Consider the following 17,572-nt stretch of genomic DNA (forward strand, 5'->3'; position numbering starts at 1 on the left):
ACATCACGAATCCGTATACAAGCGCGTACGAATCGGGCGCGTACTATTTTCGCAAATATTAATAGGAGTCATGCACTTTCAATGGGGCTGTATCCTGAGGTCACTTATGTGCTTATTGTCCATTTCATTCCCATGTACACTATGACGTTGAAGGCGAATCCAGACTGATTTCCGTGTGTTCAAACTATTTGATTTCTGATCTAAGTGAAAGCCTACAAGAGCTTTACAATAGATTATGTTAGCTGTATAATATTTTTTGAACTTTTCTCGTTTTGTTCTCTGGGTCATCCGTGCATCATTTTCCCGAACAACGTCAATCTTGCATACACAAGAGCAACAGCTGTAATACTCCAACGGTGTGATCGTGATTTTCGACTCGAGTTGTAGACGTACGATGTTCTTGTATTCCATGACTTCTTTTTGTTGTTGCTGTTATTTGTTTTGTACGTGTATAGAGCAGAGGTAAGGGAACGTAACACGTGCATGTTTTCCTACCTATTTTCCGGTTTCGTTTGCTATGATAGAGAATGACTTTACTTCCTTCATTCAGGATTGGTTAGATGAAGCGTACAGTTTTTGATACGCAACGGCGAACTTCGGCCGAGTCGTAATGCCCCAGTCACATAGACATCCCGGATCACCCAGGACCACCCCGGATCTGATCCGGGGTGATCCGGGGAGAGATCCGTGTTGACGCCTTGGACATCCTTGGACATCCGTGTAGATCCGGGGACATCCGGGAGGCCAACACGGCAACTTTTGGAGGTCAAAAACATCCGGCGTCATCCGGGGATTGCCGTGTAGGCAGAGCAATCCGTTGTGATTCGTGTGGCTGCCGTGTAGCTGCCGTGTTGATCCGTGTAGATGTCGTGTTTGTCCGTGTAGCCGCCGCGCTCTTCCGGCCTTATCCGTGTAGTTGCCGTGTTGATACCGTGTATACAGTCTTACAACGTTCGTCGACACTCCATCGCGGTCGAAACTATCCCGGATCTCTCCGGATCTCTCCGGATCACCGTGTAGATCCTTGAGCATCCGTGTTTATATGTGACTGGGGCATAAAGCCCCTTCCCACATACAGGTATAGTACGGTGTATCGACGGCGGACGCCCATCCCTGCTTATCCGGGAGACATCCCTGAGGATCCCCAGTTCACCCCTGGATATCCCTAGTAGCCGTGGCGGATACGGCGAAGCCGTGGCCACGCCTCGAAAATTTCAAACATGTTTGAAATATCCGAGAGTCTGCTCCCGGTAAGACACACCCGTAGCACAGCCGGCGGACATCCGACGGACATACGCCTACACCCGTCGGCTAATCCGGCGCATACGTGAACAGCCGTGGCAGACACGTGGCGTGTGAAGTCGTCGGATCCACCATGGCTCCATGCCGGGTGTGCAGGGGTGCGTCACGGACAGTCGGCGGACAGTCGCCGTATTAGCTGTCCTTGCCAACGAGTCCCTAGAGGCATCCCTACTGTACTCCTTGTATCCGCCGACTGATCCGTACAACCCGACGGATCGTCCGTCACAGCCGGGCCTAACCCCTGCTCGTCTGCACCGAATTCGGCGTATCACCCGCCTGACAGCCGCCGGGCAGTAGGCGGACATCCTGCACACCCGGCGACTCACCCGTGCACTGCATTTTTCCCGTCACATCCGCCAGCAATCCGCCAAATTACGTTCCGCCCTGCATCCGCCGTATTATACCTGTATGTGGGAAGGCCGCTGAAGTTTCAATGGCTTGTTTGTTTTCTTTTGGTTGATAACACTTATACTACTTGCTAAGGTTCTGCTATCAAAAGTACCTGATACGTGCTATGAAAAAATAATGAATGCTTTAAATTGTATAGGTAACCAATCAGTTTGTAAAAAGAAAAAAACAGTTAGATTCAAGGATGTCTAATTCATATCAAATCAAATCAAATCAAATCAAATATCTTGAGCGTCATTGCCATTCCATTAGAGCGATTTTAGAGAATTTGCCCACATTTAAGATCCGTCAGCAAATTTAACATAGACAATTTTTTGCTCAATTGAAAGTAGGTGACTGGCAAAATATGGAGGAAAATATACAATACATTGCTGCTGAGACTGGGCGATGCTATACCTGCCATCGGAGATGCGGATATCTAAAGAGTACAAAAATCATCGGATTGTACAAATTTTCATGTCGTTTTCTAATTGCTTTTGTTTTCTGCGCCCATTTCAGCACCTTTGTGAGACGAACTCGTTTGATTTCTTTACCCGTGCTAAGTGTGTAGCTCACATGTTGGGACGGCCACGAGTTGCACTCAATAAAAGTGTTCATATCATGCCACCGTGGATCATTTACATCGCGCAAAAATGTATTTCTACACTGATTTCGGTGAGATTGAAAGATGCAATGATACCGATACTACAAGCTCCGAATACAATATTGATTAAGATATAACTTAAGCCTAATTACAGGCTAGGACGCTACGGCAACATCTTATCGAAATGTGATATCGCGCGAAGTTAGTTGTTTGTTTTCGACATCGTAATGCACATTTGATCAAATGAGGTAGGCTGCGGGAAAAATTGTGGTTTCGAAAACAAATATAGGCACAACACTAAAATGAAATAATAACCGAAACTTAATATGGCGGCCTACTTCTCCCTCTACGCAAGTTGTATCTAATATATCAGATTCGGCTGTAGTGACAAATTCAGAATTTGTTTGGGAAGAAACAGATTGTCCATTTTAATCCTCACAAGGTTTTCACTCTCCGGTAGGATGGAAAGGCAGCTCTTTGCGGACTTTCCAAAATTTTGCTAGTATACTATTTCAACGATTGATTTGATGGAGCTTGCTAATGAAAAGTCACAGACAGACAGTCAGATGCACAAACACACACACACACATACACATCGCACAGTTGCAAGACCCCACAAACACAGACGTTTATATTTTTGTTTACACTACTGCATTCCGTTGAATTTCACCCGAAGGTGAAATGTTGCATTAGAGGAGCACCTGTCCGAATTGATTTCAAACAAGCAGCAAGCCTGGCGCCAAGAAATGAAAGAAGTACTTATTATCCTGTTGAGCAAGAAGCCCTCAATTGAAAAAGAGTTGAACGTTGGGGGAAGGAGGGGTGGGCTGAACACGTGTCCTCAGGTGACGACTCTTCAAAGTATGCACGGAAGACAAAAAAAGAAATAAACGAAAGGATACAACATCGAAATCAAATTTTGAACTCATTCGAACTCAAAGTGAAAAAAGTTGGAAAAGTGGATGTTTCTCAATATTACTGTTGCTTAACCACACAGAATATTTATATTCTTTTCAAGTGTAAACGAAATCATACTTAAGATGTATACTTTAGATGAGCTAACCCCTCTGAATTGTGCTCATCAGATACCAATATTTCATGGATTTATCTTATTTTGGTGAACATAAGCCACAAATCCATCCTGTGATAGGAGAGTCAATCTATTAGGGTGAGACCTGGGCAATTATAAAAGGAAACCAAAACTCAAAGAGCAATATGGATTGAGTGAAAGCTGCAACATATAGAACACGTTGTCGGTGAAAGTTTGAGGAAAATCTGACAATCGATGCAAAAGATATCAATCTTTAAAGTTTTGGTGTTGTAATCACTGGATAAAGAGACTACTAGAGTCCATGACGCCATGTGTGGACAACAACATAAAGAAAATATAAAGAGAATTCCACAAAAATTAATTATTCATGAAAATTACACATTCCATCAACTTGATACTGACGTATGTTAAGGGTAGTAATTATTCCTCCTGCTTTCTGATTGCCGTTAGCCAAGTGCTCTTTCATTACGCAAGCAAAGTGAAAGCATATTGAATTTTCTTTAAATTTTCGTTATGTTGTTGTCCACACATGATGTCATAAACTCAAGTAGTCCCCTTATCCAGTGGTTCCAACACCAAAATGTGAAGTTAAATTCTGATAGATAAAGATTTGTTGTTGTTGTGTTGTTTGTTTGTTTGTTTTTTTGAGGGGGGAACCACATACCGATGAGCATAAAGGAGGCATTTTGCTAGTCTCAAATAAGATTTGCTTGATGATTTTCTTTAAGTTTTGACTCACAATAGCGAAATAAATTGTAAATAAGGGCAAATCGGTGATACGTAAGAACCCGATAATGTTTGCGATAGGTGCAATATGCTGAAGAATTCAAACACAACCAGGCAAGAATGTGTTCAACTGAAGTCATTGTCTTTTGCCGTTCTGAATGTTCGAAGTTGGCCTCAGTTCGCTTGTAATCCAGCGTGATAAATTTGATTACAAGTGAGTATATTTGCAACATTAATTTCATATTAAATTGTCAAGTGCCCCTTGAGCACTTCGTAAAGAATTGATTTATTTCATTTATTTGATTTCTCTTTAGCTGTTTATTCTGTTTCGGGTTCTATCTTGGGTTTCGTGTTTGTTTGTTTGTTTGTTTGTTTGTTTGATTGTTTTTTTTTTGTTAGTTTTATTGTGGTCTATGATTTGTCAAGACATTCGGGTTCTACAGAACCGGGTTCGCCCTACTTAGACTCATTAATTTGGCCTGCTGGCCCCGATTTGAGAATGAATATTTGAAAACATCTCTTCCGCAGTGCCGCTGGGCAGTCGGGGTAGCGATGGTATCCTAAATGGCTATTTAACCTAGTATGGCTCTTTCTTTTGAGTGCGGATAATTGATTGCAGATACCCTCCCGTCTTCGAGCTGTCGTCAAACTTGGTACATTTCCTACAACTGGTGACTAATATCCAAGGCTAATTGCTCTGAAATGTCAATAATTTACATTATGCACGCTGAGCAACTGGACCTTTTTGGAGAACACATTCTCAGTCGTTTGTTGGCAACGAATGCCCACGCCATCGCCCGAACGGGGAAAACGTTGTTGTTTTGGCGCCAACCATATATAGATGATGTAGGGCACGTCGGGATGACTTAGAGAATTTCACGAAAGCAGCAAATGATGTCAACACCACGAGCTTAGTTTGTCATCTCTCTCTCTCTCTCTCTCTCTCTGTCTCTTACTCTCACTCTCTCCCTTTGTGCTCTCCCCTTAGATGAGTCAACGCATTCCGCATACCATAACCCCAACATTCATTTCCGTGAAAATAAGATTCGGCTATAAAAAAGTTCAAACTAGTAAAACAAAACAAAAAGTATACGTTATGTCTAAACACTTCGTGCCTATTTATAGGTAATGATGTGGGAGCACCGTGCTGTAGTGGATAAGGCTTGGGATATGCAAACGGAAGGTCAGGGGTTCGAATCATGGTCGCATGCGTACCTCCATGTACCTCCGTGGACGAGATATTTAGCCAACAATGTCCTTTTGTCCCAAAGTGTAAACGAGAACGCGGGATTGCTGGGGTGATAATAACTTAATTTATCACAATTTGCCCCACGACGTGTCTAATTACTGTTTTGCAACTGAGCATGGTTGGTTAATTAATGTTATTTGTTACAATATCATATATGGGGCTCCCTTTCCATTTTAAAAAACATACTGATCGAACATATAAATCATAAAAGTATCCGTGACTTATCCTCAGTACAGTATGTCCCAAAAAAAATTACAACGGGACCCCCCGCAATGATATCTTTAAAAAACAGTGAGTCAATCTAAATACAAATTTAGGGTATGAAACTATAACTCATTGCCCACATCTTACAGAAAACCCCATTCGATTTGCTTCCGTGGTCAAAGAGAAATGAGGAATTTTGTAGAGGATGTCGGGAAGCTCTTTTGTCCAAGTTCAGTCTATTATTCGCGCGCCTGAGCATTGAATTGCTAAAATTGGAAAAATTGGACTCATGACATGCTTTACAACAATCTACATTTCTCTGTGACCGCTTAACCAAATTGAATGAGGTTTTCTGCAAAATAGAGCTAAGATGTGATATTTTAAGGCCCCGAAGTAGCTCTTAGACAGGTCGATCATTTTGGATGCTATCAATTCGAAAATTTGATTGTAACTTTTGAGGGACATACTGCAGTATGTCCAACAAAAATTACAATCAGATTTTCGCATTGATAACATCCAATATGATTATTTTTTTTTCAATGCTACTTCAGGGTCTTATAAAATCTTAGCTCTATTTTGCAGAAATCCCCATTCGATTTGTTTAAGCGGTCACAGAGAAATGGGGATTGTAGTAAAGCATGTCATGAGTCTGATTCTTCCAAGTTTAGCACTTCGATGATTTTGTGTGTGAACAATAGACAGAACTTGGACAAAAGAGATTCCCGACATCCTCTACAAAATTCCTCATTTCTCTTTGACCACTGAAGCAAATCAAATGGGGCTTTCTGTAAGATGTGGGCAATAAGTTATAGTTTCACACCCTGAATTTGTATTTAGATTGATGCAATATTTTTTAAAGATATCATTGCGTAGGGCCCCGTTGTAATTTTTTTTTTTTTTTTTTTGGGGGGGGACATACGGTAGAGTCTGCAATATTTATGTGCAAACTTAATAAAAATCTTCTTCATGATGTATTCACTTATTTGTTTGCCCTAAATAGTTCATCTCCCACTATGTCCCATATTGTACGCAGTCGTCAATATCTTATAAAGGTACGTTATTATAGAATAATTTGAAAAATTCCATCCAGATCATTCAGACCGTAATTCAATTTAGGAGATTATAAATAAACAATAGCTTTTTGATGCGATAGATTACAACTTGATGAATAGCTAAATGTAGTGTTTCCAGGAATTTTCGCGTCTTTGTTTCTTTGACTTGAACTCAATGTTGTTTGTATGTTCTATTGCATGAAACTCGATAATATCTATGTTTCTTTCAATCTAATTACAAAAGATTGTAAATAATTAAATGCATTCTTATCATATTGTCTAGGGATCATTTTCAGTAAGCTTATTTCTTGCTTCTCGATCACGATTCCGCCCGTATTATATTTGATACCATGTATATGGTTTGCTTGTTTGTTTGTTTGTTTGTTTTTAATGCAAACTTTGTGAACCCTACGATAACTTAAAGCACAAGTTAGTGAATTGAAATGAAATACAAGATTTAAACAACATCTGAATTATAGGCCATCAAAAATCGAATTCGTAATCAGTAAGCACTCCATATAAGTTATGTTCAGGTAATATAATTTGGAGAGGTTCCCAAATGATCTGAAAGAGATAAATTCACGTAACACTTTCCGCAAATATTAACAAAAGTATTTCTTAGCGAATGGCATTTGAATGATATATGATAAAACCTGTAACTAAGTATATTACAATATTACTTCTGGAATTATTGCACAAATTCCAAATTATAAAATATTCCAAAATAATGAAATTCGTACTCTAATTTGTGTTGCGAAAGAATTGGCCTTGACTAGTCTGTATTCTATTGATTTTTTTTTCTTCTTCTTCTTTTCCTAACTATGTTTCTTTATTTTTCTTTACTTTTATGATTTATACTATGTTTGTTTAAGATGTTGTTTGATAAATAAGTGTCATCTCAGTGCATTTCATTTAATTTCTCATAATGGCAAGGACATCGAGGAGAGTGGTGTTAACACCGAAGGGGCTACCCAGTGCAAATGAGAACAAGAAACATACTCGAATATCATATCATTTCATAGATAGAATAATTTACATTTGGGGGACTCCATTTATAATTAAAGGGGCATTCCAGACGATTTTCGTAATTTCACATCATGCAGTACATACAGCTCCATGTATCTATTTGTGGAATTTATTGTGGTTCTTGAGCAGAGAAACAATACCTTGAAGAAAAAAAAATTAAACAAATTACACTGAACAAGGATGATCACATAGGAGGCTCACATATTTAAAAAATGTAGCGGTAAAATTCCGTTACAATACTGCTTGCTTGCGAGTTCACCTGTGTATAATATATGCATGCCTTTTTATTTTGTTCTGCTTCCTTGATCCCCAACTCATGCATTCTTATGGTGATCCTGCTATGTCATCATCCTTGTTCATTGCAATTTGTTATAAATTTTTTTAAAAAAATCTCATTCTTGTAAAAATCTGAAAATCATCTGGAGTTCTCCTTTAAACTTCTATTACACGAGCATGTCAAAGATGGAAATAACAGGTTTAAACGTGGAAAATGACAATGTCAAAATCCTTGCCAGTGAAGCTCGATATCAGTCGTTTTATATCATTATGGTAGGGTGCCCCCTCTCCCTTGCCTATCTAAATCATCATATGCCTAGAAGAACACCCCTATGCCTGAGAATTATAATAGCATAACAGGTGATCTAGCTATTCAAGCAGATGGATACGATCCTCAACTCTGCAATGAGAACAGTGTATGGCACCCTCAAGTCAACACCTACCAAATGGTTACCGACTCTATCAGGAGATGATCCGCAAGACTGCCCTACTCTTCAACTCCAAGCCTGACCTTCCCATCTGTCCATGAGGAATTGGACAACCTTCCAACGATGCGACTTAAATCTCGCAAACGTTTCTGGCAGTCGCTAAAGTCCCTTCACGAAAGCAATTCCAACTTAAACAGTGAATGGCAGAGATTATAGGAAGGATCTGAATTTCCCATCCAAGAAATCATAGAGGATGTATCCCGCATCGAAACCAGTTAGATTGACCTTCCAAGGAAGCAGTGGGTGTCCCTTGTCCAAACCTGACCTTCCCATCCATGAGGACTTGGAAAACCTTCCAAAGATGCGACTTAAGTCTCGAAAACCTTTCTGGCAATTGTCAGCGAAGTACCTCTACGAAAGCGATTCAGCTTAAACAATGAATAGCAGAAACTGTGGAAAGGATCTGAATTTCCCTATCAAGAACTCATCGAGGATCCCACATCGACACCACTTGGATTTGACCTTCCAAGAAAGCAGTGGGTGTCCCTTGTCCAAGCCTGACCTTTCCATACATGAGGACTTGGACAACCTTCCAAAAATGCGACTTAAGACTCGCAAAAATTTCTGGCAGTCAGCGAAGTCCCTTCTAGAAAGCAATTTCAACTTAAACAAAGAATGACAGAGGTTATAGGAAGGATCTAAATGTCCCAACCAAGAACTCATCGAGGATCCCACATCGAAACCACTTGGATCTGACCTTCCACGAAAGCAGTGGGTGTCCCTTAATAGGATCCGCACAGCAGAGATTATGGGAAGGATCTGAATTTCCCAAGAACTCATCGAGAATCCCACATCGAAACCAGCTGAATTTGACCTTCCATGAAAGCATTGGGTGTCCCTTTATAGGATCCGCACAACCCATGCCAGGACAGCTCACCACCTCCATTGGTGGAAGTAAATACAGAGCCCAGTCTGTGACTGTGGTTTTCCTGACCCGATTGTGCTGCATGTGCAAAACTGCCCCTACAGATGCTGTCCATGTGGCCTGGAAGGAATTAACGACCCAACAGACGATGCCCTTGCCTGGCTCGGCAGCCCGGACTTACAACTCTGTTAAACTATGCATATGTCATGCGATAAAATGAAAAAAAAAAAACCCGAAGATTTTTAAAGGATGATATTTCAAGTCGTGAACATCAAAGGTTTGTGTACATTGGAAAGATTAATGTCAAATCATAAAAGTTACTCTACATCTAGAGACACAGCTGTTCGATCTTCAAGTATATTCCTGCGCCTATTTCTAGCTTCTTCTTTTCTCTTAGCAAACCCTTTTTTCCAATTGGATTGCTATATAAGTCTTCCAAACAGTCGACTCCTGTGAGCTTGTGAATTACACTTCTCAGTAAAGCTTGAGTGACAATTCCATTTTCAGTTAATACAGGCGATAAGAGATTTGTGATAATGCATCAGAATGGGAAAACCAATCTATCTAGTGCTATCATAATGCTAATTACAGCTCATGTGCGGCTTCTATATTTGTATTCAGATCCAGTAGGATTTCTTTGACAGAGCAGCTTAACATCAAAGGAATAATGAATATCTGGCAGAAGTTTGGACAGTTGTGGTGGTTGGCGAGGGTCGTCAGGTTTGGAGATCGTAATTCAAAATTAACCTGGTCTTGATTGGATTTTTTTTCTTTGAATCGGATCACTGTTTTTTGTTTGCTAGTGGGCGGGGAGAAGGGAGTTTGACAATATCATTACTGCGCGTTCGAGCTAAATGGACCAACGTATTACGCATACATAACGAATTACAATTCTTGCAAAGTTCAGCGAGCTTGATTAACATCTTAATGTCTACATTTCGACAAATTTTAAAGCTCAAGTGATTTGTCACTTTAACATGAAAATCTCAATTAACATAAAACCGTTTGCATATTTTTACTTCTCTTCATGATTATATGTGTTACCTCAATATGCTTCTCGGCTCAATTTAATGCTTCCTGGACTCATTGGCAATATTAATCATAAACATAAACATTGTGATTTGGATGAAATGTTCAACTTCCATTCAATGTTATTCCTATTCAGGACATTCACTTGGTAGTTATGTTATTTTCATCCAAAAATGCCATAATTTGCCTTAAGACAGTCATGAAAAAGAACACGCATGAAAAGAAAACAAAAACTTATCTATTCAAAAAGGTAGTTTGATATCCCCCACCCCCACAAAAATTGTACTTCAAATGCGACCACATGCATCCATCCAGTCTTGTCTAGTTATCCCAAATTTAAAGAATCTAAAAACTAAAGAAGCTTTTAGAATCTAGTTCATGTTTTACTTGGTAATAAAACAAAATGTATTACGATATCTCTAACTTACCCAAGTCATTTCAAATATCAACCGAAATGCAGGGCGCTTATGATGACATATTTGCTTTGACGGCACTGTTCCTTCTCCCACTTGGCTCCTCTTTACAAACATTTCATTTCATTCATTTCCCGAAACCAAGTAGTATAAAATCATCACAATGTAGCAACACTCATATTGCACAAGCAGGTGAAAAGACATGTTGATATGATACAATGAAGAAAATACGAATGTGTACATGAAATAGACGTGAAGTAGTCAAAACTTTACATACACGCACACATACAACAATACATACATATACATACAAACATTCGTAAATACATACCCAGTGCCTACATATTGTATAGGTTCTATAGCAGTTGAATCTCACTTTCACACATTCGTTTAGTGCACTCATTCTTCTTTTTAATCGTCATTTCCAAGTAATATACATGAAAGTTGCAAACGTCAAAGTGATAGCATATTTCAGGAAACATAGTACATGTACCACATACGGAACGCATCTTGTTTCATTAAAGGCTGGAAATGACAATTGAAGGGCTGCTAAAAAGCGAGCATAATACAGTCTCTTTACATGATCATACATTTATACAAATTTTACTACATAAGTAAACATAAACAAACTAACAAGTGCAAAAATTCACTTGTCATTACATCAGTGGTAACACTATGTGTCATTATGTGTAATCATTATGTTTTATCGCAATTGCATTTTTATGAGAAATGAAATAAACGATACGGAACGTGACGCACACATACGCACACACACAATAGCCAAGAACAAAACAAACAACAAAAGAAACTAACAAGTGTGCGGTCACTCAGTAGAGGACAGTGAAAATGAGGGAAAGGTAGCAAATAGAGAGAGAGAGGGAGGGGGAGCGGGAGAGAGGCATGTGACAATGAGAATGGTATGAGTAAAAGGCAGGTCAGTATGTTCTCGATGCCGGGCGAAAAAGGAATAAATCCAAGTCAGATAGACTAATCATGAGGTACATATGAATTGATAAAAGATTTCTTTGAATTTGTACAAGGTGGTTCAAAACTGGGAGAACCTTTTATATCTTTATCAGAGTAATTCCATAAGTTGTTTCGATGAAAGACATGATTTGAATATTTGCTATTCAGGGCGTGGAATCTCCCAAGAACGCTAGCGCATACTTAAAGGGATGGTACGGTATTGGTGGAGATGAGAATTGGGCTTTGAACTTTTTGCGTGATACCAAGAAAACACTTATGATTATAGTACAGAACATACCATTTTAAGAGGAATTCAAAGTTTATTTGATGAAGATCAGGTTTGGAATGACGGAAACATCCAAAAACAAAATAAGACAAAGCGATCGTAATAAAGTGTGGGTATCACACTTTATTAGAATCGCTCTTTTTTGGATATCTCAGCCATTACAAAACCAATTTTCATGAAATAAACGTTGAATTCGTCATAGAATTACATGCTCTTTCAAACTTCATGAGAGGTTTCTCATTATCTCACCAAAAATGTTAGAAACCTGAAATTCGGTCTCAGCCAAAATTATACGATCCCTTTAAGTACCGGTATATGTGTTTCTTAATGTGCGTGTGTGTAATGGGTTTTTTTGAACAGTATAGTTGGATGAAAAAAAAAAAAGGTTTCTCTGTCGTTCTGCTCCTTCAACTTAATTATCGAATTGAAGAAACGATGGCAGTTGCCCTGGGGAATCGGTGACATGTGAATGAAAGATCCAAACGAGCCAAGAAACGGTAAAAAAATATGTATAGTCAGAACGAATTTGATTTGACGCTCTCTGTGCTAGAGGGCGTTTAGGTATTCCGTTTTTAACTCTACACATGTTTAATTGTCTTAGTTAGAAATGCATGAGGGTTACACGCAGATTGAAGAAGAAAAGTTCCTACCCAGTAATTCTGGTGTTCATGTATTTGATTACGAGTCGCTGTCAGAGAGGGATCGAGAAGAGGGGGGGGGGAGGAGGAGAGCGGTGGAGTATATGTGCCTAAAATATTGTGATGATGAATAACCCTGTGGGATCAATTTGCGTTATAGGATTGTGATGACGGCCCGAGTACTTTCACGCGGTCTTATACCATCTCTGTGTTGTAAGAAAGCAAGCACCGCCTGGCTGAGGATGCCTCATGTACAACATCTTCTGAGCTGGGACGGGGTGTTTAGATCCACACGCTGTGAGAGAAAGTAACTCTCTTTTTTTTATCGCAACGCGCGATGAGTCAGATGGGTGCGTTATTATGATTCTATAGCGTTCAGAGACGTACCAGCAATTTATGCATTCATGAAACATGGAATAGCCAGGAAGGACGAAAATAGTGGCGATCACACATGCAACAGTTTCATTCTTTTCATCTTCTTTTCTATTTTTTCTTCTTCTTCTTCTTCTTCGTTTTTCTGTCTTCCCTTCTCAGCCAGACAAGAATGAATGTACAAAGATAGCTGATCTCCCCGAAGCTTCACAGGTTTTTATCCAGTCCTACTCCGCACGCCTGATACATTCTGCTTTCCAAGAGCTGCATAAGAAAGTGGTATAACAACGCACTAGAAATAAATCAATTTATTTGAAGTGAATCGCGGCTTCCCATCCCGTGCATTATCACGGGGCGCGTTCCGCGCAAATTTCGTCCGCCCTTGGCAAATCAGAAATGATTAGATTCGCAGCGCTTATTTATAATTGCACTTGAATTTCTTCTCTCTTTTTTTTTCCTCCCACTCTAGCCGCCCCAGGAGAGCATGGAGGATCTCCTGACAGATAGTGTTGGGCATCGGTGTTACCTTACGTTTACCTTGACAATGCTTACGGATGCTTCCTGATTTGCTCCAAGGAAATACACATTCGCTATAGTTCGTGCCTTGTTCCGCCCGGGACTTTCACCGAAATTTCCAGGCGAACAAGCTAACTGCTGTACTGTAACGTTATATCACGATTGATCTGACAATCAATTAGGTCATCAGGGAGTTTCCCTACGGCGCGATGGCTTTATTTTGCTATATTTTGTCTTGTCTTTTGTTAACATACATACCGGTTTTGAGCAACCTCAGAATAGAATTGAGATGAAAAAAGAAAACACGCCAAAAAAAAAAAATCCTCAAAAACAAACCCGAAAATACATTGTTTTTGTCGCATATAATGTAAATCGTATTATGATGATGCTTCTAATACACTTTTGGGAATTGCCAGGGCGTACTGAGGTTTAGAGTGTCGTGGACTGTCGTATGATTTCTAACTGAATACAAATAATGTCGGCCGACGTGCTCTTGCAGAGGAAAACTTCACTCCCTCCTCAACAACAAATTTTCATTTCTGAGATCTATCAAGTAAAAAAAAAAACTGAATCTGAATATTGAATACTTTCATGGCACAGTAACACTGAAAAACTATTATTCTGCCTCAATGTACACCTTGTTGGATTTGTTCAGAAACTTCACAAAGTATATGATGATGATTCCCCATTTAACAGGTTGTCATTCCTGATGAGGATAACACTAATATGATATCCTATGGGTGTACGTCTTCTCTTCGCATTCATTCGAAGGAAAAAGAAAAACAAAAACGACGCAAGGATTTGAGCGCCTTCGATGAGGACGCGTGAACCTATATGACGTCATACACAATATCGTGTGTTCGAGTGAATGCATTGTTCTTTAAAGATAATATGGAGTTTTGGTACCTTCATAAAGTTTCCCTGAGTTTGCCTTGTCTTAGTTTGTGTTTCAGGTTAAAGTACCTTTCATATAACTAACACTGTGAGACTTACTCGCCCCAAAGTGCTCTCATGTCTTAGTAATCATGCAATAATGGTTTCGGATATTATCGACGCTGTACAACGTCGATAAATACTAACGGCTCGTTCGAATCTTTATATAGCTCCCTCAACGATCATTCTGCGTGTAACTCGTGAGAACCGGATCGCCAGCACAGAACTTGTGTAGAGTTCTGTGACCGCCAGTTATCCGGGCAGTGCCGCAGCGCTGACACTCCTCTGTAGCTGTGTGTGCGATGCGGTAATGCGTGCATGCATGCGAGTGGTATGTACAGTGCCGACAATGCGTGATCACAGATTATTGATGTACGAGTCCTACCAGTCTAGTAGTACATGTATATGGTACACGAAGACGGGTTTGACATAGAGCAGCCATTGCAGGAGGGAAACAAAAACAAATACGAAGACCATGAACAGTGGTCAATCCTGCCGGAGGAAAAAAAAAAGACGAGTATAGCTGCGTCAACTTTGTGGCGATCAGATATGCATCAGTATACTTTGTATACTGGGCGCTGCGTTTTACTCACCACCCCGCTGGTTAGAGGCTCGTTATGCAGCGAAGCACGGATTATACCAGGGAGGTGAGACAAGATACATACAGATTGTACGCGCACACAACTTGACAACACTGCGGTGGTGAGACGAGACTTGCTGTGCTGCCAAATAAGACAGTAGTTCCTACATGATATAATGTAGTTAGATATTTTTTAATATATAATATAATAATTGTCTGAATTCATCAGTTGGTAAACTCGCGTGATTTTAGAGGCTCCACTACAGTGCTAGACTATCACGCGGACTTGTTATCATCTATCTTGTAAGCAGCCTTAGCATGCCCTGTTCAGCAGTCGATCGTTTTACCAGGGAGGTGGTTTACCGGGGAGACGGGAACTCCCTATTCATTCACGTAATACAAGAAGGAAGACGATCACCTCGGCTAGCTCCCAGCCCGACCAGATGCATGCATGAATGCAATACCCGCTCGCGCTGGTTTACGTTTGGAACAGCAACGCACACACACGCACACACTCACATACACACACAGTACACACACACACACACATACACCAGGGAGTGTTCCAGTCCACCTGTCTTGACACGGGTACAGAAATAGATCGACCGTTTATTGACCTTGAGTCGGGTCAGACTCACACACACAAAAAAAGAAGAAACCACGCCAAAGATGCAGAGTGATCAGATTGCAGGGAGAGGGAGAGAGAGAGAGAGGAAGAGGAAAAGACAATCCTGCCTCGTTTTGACGCAATCGTGGAGAACAGTGCCAGTAGCTCCATGATGCAGACGCAGTCGAGGATGGAATAGAGCCCATCCCATACTCGCGACTATAGGACTGACAGAGTTTGGATCCTGAACAAGTCACAACAGCGTCAGCATAAACGAGTTGTTTTTTGTTTTGTTTTGTTTTGTTTTGTTCAAATCCAAAGTCGGTCAGTCATAGTCGTGAGTCGTATTCCAATAGTGTGCGGCGGGCTTAGGATAGCCTCTTTGGCCTTTAGTTCGATCTGCACTAATTTATTCATTTATTTATTTTTTTTTTTTTGTATTTCAAAGTTACGTTGGTGTTTTCATTATGCAGATGGTGCATTATAGTAGGCCTATGATAAGTGGGCTATTGGCCCCAAAACATCGATTTTAGACTGAAAATAATCCGATGTTACGTGGTTTGTTTTTTATTTTTTTTTTATTTTTACGAACAGATTACATTCAGATTGACAGTGTAAATCATTAATCGATTGATTTTCAAGGAAAATGGACTTACCGGATTTTTTTTTCTTTCGAACACGCTTTTCTTCCTTCAGAGAAACACAAAACCCCCACATTCAACTCCAAAGGGAAGAAAATCAAGCTGCGCATACCGAGGTTGAGGTAGTAAATCCAAGTTTCAGAGGAATATCGCAAGATCTTGTGGGTGGTATACTAGTACTGTAGTAAGCTTCAGTTTGATTGTAGTTATGAACTACCTATTTACGACGCCAGGGTAGCCACGGGTATGAGCATGTAGCTCTAATATTGTGCGACACAACAGAAGCCTGCAACATTGTGTGCGACATCCTCGAGAATTGGCGACATGCATGTTCTAACTATATATGTGTTATCAAATTTGTGAAAAACACGTGTAAAACTTGTGGGACGACAAACTCATATGTTGGCTGAACTCTATTTTATTTTTATTTATTTTTTGTAAAGAATATTTTATTGTCCATCAATGATATTTCGTTTATGCATCGATACAAGGTACTCCATCATCTCTTTATTGTTTTAGGGGTTTCGTGTTGACAAAGTCGAGTATTTGGCTGCAAATATTGCGGTGAGCTACCTGTAGGTGTATGGCTGGGGAGTTTCCACGTGTTTATAGAGCATAATGAAAATTCAAGGAAAAAAAAAAAAACCTACAACCCAAACGAATTGAAACAGAACGCGCAGTGGTATGGGGAAAAGACACTGCGTGCGAACATCTTCTTTTCAAAAAAAAAAAAAAGAAGAAGAAGAAGAAGAAGAAGAAAAGAGCAAAGTCCCACGATAGCATTGGGGGGGGGGAGGAGGGAGGGGAAGGGGGGGGGGGGGTAAACCACAAATCCGCGCGGTGGCGCATTCCTGCTGAGGTCATAAACAGTCTGGGGCCTGCGGGAATGAAAAGGATGTTTCGAAGCGAGCTCAAGTCGAAGACTCCGGGGGAGACCACTGGCAAGATTGCAAACGTTACCTGATTCTACATTTCTTTCCATCAATTGGCGTAAAATAATGTTATTTTTTCTATTTTCTTTATATCTTTCCTGAATTATATTCCACTGCCCTATAAAAAGGGGGAAGATTCTCTATCATTCTTTCTTTTCTGACGGTGACTCAGAGGTGCTTGATTATAAAAAAGGGAAAATCATGTTACTGTTCGTCACTCTGCAAGTTCGTTGTTCTGAAAGATAGTTAATCCAAAAATGAAAGAAAATTATTCGAATCTCGAAGGTTATATTATTCCAAAATGAAAGAGAGAGAGAGACAAACACTTTCGTTATTTTTATGGTTCCTTGATTCGAACACGGGTGTTCGTTCATCCTGAAACGAAATAAATTTCGTACCACGTATAGGACCTAATTCGTTTTCAGAATA

Source organism: Diadema antillarum, unplaced genomic scaffold (genome assembly GCF_040938485.1).
Source record: "Diadema antillarum isolate AM-2024a unplaced genomic scaffold, OU_Dant_1.0 seq00000093_RagTag, whole genome shotgun sequence".
NCBI lineage: Eukaryota > Metazoa > Echinodermata > Echinoidea > Diadematoida > Diadematidae > Diadema > Diadema antillarum.